Source organism: Sebastes umbrosus, chromosome 15 (assembly GCF_015220745.1).
Source record: "Sebastes umbrosus isolate fSebUmb1 chromosome 15, fSebUmb1.pri, whole genome shotgun sequence".
NCBI classification, from domain to species: Eukaryota; Metazoa; Chordata; class Actinopteri; order Perciformes; family Sebastidae; genus Sebastes; species Sebastes umbrosus.
The window spans coordinates 13,592,045-13,598,044 of NC_051283.1; the positions used below are offsets into that span (position 1 = coordinate 13,592,045).

Genomic DNA, 6,000 nt, shown 5'->3' on the forward strand with positions numbered 1-6,000 from the left:
ATCAAAAAAAAAAAAAAAATGTGAACACAGGCAGTTATAGCGGTTGCTTGGGTCATGATTAAAGGAAACCTACGTTCACTTTCACCTGTCAAAAAATGGCAAAGAAATGCTCATCACAAGTCCCCAGAGACCATTCAGAGATGCCATCTGTCCTTCTGAAAGCATTGTTGTTGAGGTTTACAGTGCTCTACGGTAAATGATCACCGACAGTAGCAGCTGCTATTACAAGGTTGAATCTTTCGTGATTTTAACACATTTTAACCTGTTAGAATGAAAAAAAAAACTACAGCTCCCATGAAAACAGTGCGGCAGCCACTGTAACCATCCATCCATCTTCAACCGCTTATCCGGGATCGGGTCGCGGGGGCAACAGCAGCCACTGTAACTTTCTTCCATATTAATTATATCTACAGACAAACACTCTTCTAATGTCCACATCTTTCTGCATACATTGTTTGATCACTAGTTGCCTATAATCAAAGCTGACTTAAGGGGCACTACATGAAAAAGGCTATATTGTGTGTGTGTGTGTGTGTGTGTGTGTGCGTGTACGTACATGTGTGTGTGCCCCTTTCATTTTCCTGTAATTAGTGCAAGCTCGTTAATTAAGCCACAAGGCACTCAATTATATTTCTCCTTTTAGAGCTGACCTAAACCTGAGGGAAAACGTGTTGAGCCGTCTAAGAAACAATGGCCCCACTGATCTTTGAGTAATTATCAATTACTATGCTAATGCATCACTCACTGTCAATCCCCGCACAAAAAAAGTCTCATGCAGCCTGACAAACGAGCATGACCTCCTTGACGAATTACATGTCAAAGTGAAAAAAAAAAGAAAAGTGAAAACCTATATTGTTGAGGACTTTGCTCCTTCAGCGCGTGAGCTGCTGAAATGCTTGGCCTTCTGAAGGAAGCTGTGGCCTGTGCTTTGCAGTTAAATCGAGGATGAAGGATAAAAAAGGTACTCGAGTGCAAGATTATTTGTTTTTGTAGTTTTCAGGGGCAGCTAAAGTGCAATGTTGTAATTTGCAGAAAACCTTGTATTTGAACGAACAATGCCAGACTGATTCTCTGAAAAGAGGAAAAAAAAAAAGAAGGCATTTATGTGTGTGTGTGTCCATGCATTTATTAATCTGGTTGCCGCATGGCAACACAATATGAATCTGAAGATGGAAAGAAGAAGCAAGAGGGAGAGCTGGAAGGAGCCCTTTAACTTGTTCTTAATTAAGGTAAAGTCTTTGTTCTGCATCCTGTTTCCCATGGAGAGGACAACCCGTTCAGAAGCCCTTCTCGTAGTGACACCACCTTCTGATTAATTGGCCCCTGAATGCACAGCTTTAAATCACAAAGTCCTAGAGACACACACTCGCTCACATGCAAATGAATCCACGGCTTCACAAGCACACACGCCGTACATGTAGTAGGTCAAAGCCCCATCCTCACCGCATAAAATCACAGAGTTAGGCCAAAACGCCTACTGATCTTTTTCCCATGACAGCACTGAGGCACAGGTGACCTTGTGTATCGTCATGAGCGGGTGAAGATGAATTTAGAGCATCGACACGCACGCGCACCCTCCTTCTTGGCAATTTTAAAATAAAACATTTTACAGCGATTCCTTCTGGATAGCCTTTATTTGGTTTTTCACAGTGTTACCCAACCTTTTTTTTCGGATGTACCACCACAGCCCTTTCAGATGAACTCAAGTACTCCTTCATCGACACCACCCGTACTGTTCCAATTTGTTTTATTTCTATCATAAATAATCTAATGTAATTTACTTGGTTGTCTTGTACAACTACTAAGGGTGTAACGATACATCGATTTGGATCAATACATCGATTCAATGATCAACAATCAATATATCGATGCAAAGTGAAAATATCAATATACAGTATATCATCTTTAAGATACGCCTTTATTTTGAAATTATTAATTGATTAAAAAAATGTATACTGAAACAGGAGAAATGTGACACTTTATAGTGAACAACTGAATGTCTATTTTTATTATTTTTATTAAAAAGAATAGAGTTTTTCATTTGAATCAGTGATGCATCGATGACTATACTAGATCAGATATCGGGCCGATACTGACTCAAATAGCTGGATTAGATATGTGGTGCCGATCTATTCAATTGCATTTTATGTTTATATACATTATATACTGTCATTTTAATTCTTGTTTAAGTTTTGACCAATTTGTTGCTGCATTAAAAAGGTTTACACTTGAATTATAATTCCTGTTAATTTTGAAGATTTTGTATGAGGTTGCTGGTGTACAATTTATCATTTTAATAATAAAAAACAATTAAATACATTTATATCTATGTATTTATTGGTCACATTTAGTTTAACAAAGTTAAGAAAGCAATATGTAAGTCAAGCCTGATGTTGCCTTACACATAAAAGAACGATCCCAGTCACGTCTATGCAGTGAGGCATACGGCTCATTAACTAAACACTGGTATTAGATCGGTACTCAGTATCGGAAAATACCCAAAGCCCAGGTATCGCTATCGGTATTGGAACTGAAAAAATCAGATCGGTGCATCCCTATCCAATATAGTGAGGCAACGTGAAAAAATATCGATACATATCATCATCTTAAAGATACAATTCTTAACATCTAAAAATCATTTGCACTTAAACATGAGAAATGTGGCACTTAATATTGAACAACGGGTGGTCTAGGTTTATTATTTTTATTAAAAAGAATAGATTTACTCATTGAAATTTTATTTTTCATTTAAATATCTGGAAGAGCCCAGTCATAACATTGACAAATCATAATTTAGTTATTTTTTGTGAGTTTATATAAATGTTACTGTTTGCTGTTTGTGTTGAATATATGGGAAATATGATATTGTCTGATATTGATCGCAGGCCCCTGAATCAAAATCATATTGTGGCAGGTTTTGTGATACCAGCAAATATGCTATCGTTATCCAAATAATCGATATAATATCGTATCATGATGAAACTTGTGACTATAAGAGCTACATCATGCTTGCAAGGTTTCAGAGGAAGCTTAGCAACCACACGCCTTCCCCAAGAGCTATGATAGGAACATAAAGAAAAAAGCTGTGTATTTCTAGAATATGCACTAACATGTGAAACTAGAAAAATAAATAGCTGGAATGCAAGGACATCTGATATCATATTACTTTTTTCCCATTTTAAATGAGTGACATACACACACACATATAAATGATCTCTCTGTACAAGGTGAGGGCACATACCACAGCAGCCACTGATATCTTAGATCTATTCTAAGACAACTGGCAGCCCCTCACAGTCCTTGTCTCCTGCCCTCTCACATGCTTGCAGCATACACTATGCCTCTTGGTGCTGCACTCTACCATCTGTTTCCCGCTCTCTCTTCTTCAGTCCTGTCCTCTCCGCCTGCTTATGTATTGATAAAGGTATTGCCCGTGAAATATCAGCTCCTGTCTTCCAGTAATTGATTGTTTTCAGTTTGATAATACATAAACGTAGAGACTTGCGCTTGTCAGCTGTGCTCCAAAATAAATGCGGCCATAGATTTCCAATTAAAGGTGGCTGGCAGGGCTATTAGTTAGCTCTAAAGGTAGCTGTCAGAGAGAGGAATAAGCAGGGGTCTATAACCACCACGATAAGGCGGCTGTGAGAGGTGTATTTATCCAGCTCTGGACACGCAATTTCACTGCCAACAGCGTATAGACATAAGGAGCTCTATATATATAGTGTTAGGGTAGGGCGGTATCATGATATACACCATGGAACGACAGGGATCTGTCAAGACTTTATACTGTTTCTACAGAGGTATAGTTATACCTTTAATACAGCACTACAGTTGAATTAGGCCATAGAGCTGAACAGCAACCGCCCACGTTTTGGATGGCCCTGGTTCCAGATGTGAAATCACCATTCATTCACTCCACTGATGTTTCAGAAAATCCTTATATAAAGACTTTTAAGCAGGGAACCAAGCCAACCAACTACGAGATGAATCGTGACCATAACACATTTGAGTCGGAGCAAAAAAATATATAAAAGGAAAACAGAAAAAAAGGTAGAGGTACAAGACTAGAAAATTATTGATAGAGAGGCGAAGTCCTTTCCCTTTTCGGTGGATCCCATGGGACCTTATTTGGAAAAAAAAATATGAACAGTAGTCAACAGCAAGAGACAAATATTTGTTTGATCCCATTTGAATCACTCCATGATTGTGACTCCATGACTTTATTGACTTGCAAAATTATGTTTTAAATTGGCAAATATGTGTGATTCATGGCGCAAAAATATTTGTCTCACGCCGTTGACTACCCTACATAGTTATTCCGAAATATGGTCCCATGATGGTCCACCGGAAGGGGCGGGATTTCACCTCTCTATTGAGACTGAAGGAACTACTCAACCCATAAACCACTGCAAATGGCAACTCGAAGCTAAGGTTGTAAAGGTATGACATTTTTACGGTTAACTGTCCCAGAAAATATCACAGTTTGACAGAATACGGTACATTATTATTAATATTATAATTATTATTATTATCAGTTACAATGGCCCTTGTAGAAAAGAGAACTGAATTATAATAAACAGAATTCTAAACCTGATAAAAAAAATAGCATGTAACTTTAACATGTTATATAACTAAACCATGTTAGTTCATGTTATCAGTACTATAGCATGTACTTAAATACTACATGAAAAATAACATCAGCTGTGAGCTTTTAAAATAATGTCCTTTGATTATTGATAATTAACATATACTGTAGGTGTGCAACCGTGCAGCCAGGCTGCTCCCGTCTGTATCTCTACCTCACACACTCACTTATGTGAGTTTTTCTCAATACCGCAGATCAGCAAATGTACGCGATATGATAACCGTCAACTTTCATACCACGGTATACCTTGATACCGCTGTCGATCTAAAATGACAACAGATTCGGCAACTGCATGCCTTATTTCTCGCCTCAGATCAGTGGCGTGTGGGCAGAAATCACAGTGAGTGGGTACAGAGAAAATCAAGTGGGCCTAGCTCGACCAAGACCAATCAAGGCTTCTTAAAAGTCCTTAAACACATAACCAAAATAGGCCATTACAACTATACTTGCCTGAATGCATTACAGTTTAATCATGCCCTATACATCATCATCATCAGAGGTAATGTTACAGGCACCAACAAGACAAACATTACCAGCATCACATAGCCAGCCACATATTCACACAAACAGCATCATTAATCAAGAGTATGGACAGAGGTACACCGGCAGTAACATTAAAAATTACACTTTAAAATCACCTGTCACGGCGGCCACATAAACCACATGTATGCACACACAATATGAAATCCAAATGTAAATTAGCTTACTTTTGATGATCACACCAGGTGACGTCGGGGCTTGGTGTTGAAATCTGAAATGGAGAGCAGAGACAAAGAGTTAAGTCTGCATGATGCCATGATGCCAGTTTTTATCCGACTGACAGTCGACTGACTGTTGAAAAGGGTCTTTCAACAGTACAGTTTGTTATGGGTACGGTGACCAGAGGCCACATACGTACAGTATGCATCATTATTTGGCACTTGTTGACGAGAAACTGGCGTCTTTTTGTGACAAACTTAAGCAAACTGATTGTTTCGCCAGGATTCTTTAAATCTTAACCTACATTAAAAGCAGCTGGTGAAAAGTATGCTTCTGTTCCTCTGTGCAACGCGCTGGTGTTTTGGTTTGATGGGTGACAGTGTTATCTGGTGACTTCCAACCGAATGCATCCACTGGCTCTGATTTGTGAGGCACGCAATATGTTTTGGTAAACTAAAGTATTCCCTCTTCCGTTACCATCTATTGGATATTACACGCAGCAGTGTCTTAAAGTAGAGCCCAGAACACAGTAGTCCATCTGCTTCAAGGATTGACATTTGAGCTGTGTGCCCTGAAATGCCCTTTCTGTGCATCACTTTTGTACCGAGATGTTATTTGCATATTTTTTTGGCATGTTAGCTCGAATACATTTT

At 38.7% G+C, this 6,000-nt stretch overlaps 1 protein-coding gene across 3 annotated transcripts in view; it reads right to left on the reverse strand.

Annotated features, from left to right (window-relative positions):
* Positions 1-5,401, reverse strand: part of adgrb2 (adhesion G protein-coupled receptor B2) — a 512,322-nt gene extending 506,921 nt beyond the window's left edge. For all 3 annotated transcript variants that reach the window (XM_037795561.1, XM_037795560.1, XM_037795559.1), the window contains exon 1: positions 5,356-5,401. The gene's annotated coding sequence lies outside the window, so the exon portion shown is untranslated. The remainder of the gene's footprint in view (positions 1-5,355) is intronic.
* Between the last annotated feature and the right edge of the window lie 599 nt (positions 5,402-6,000).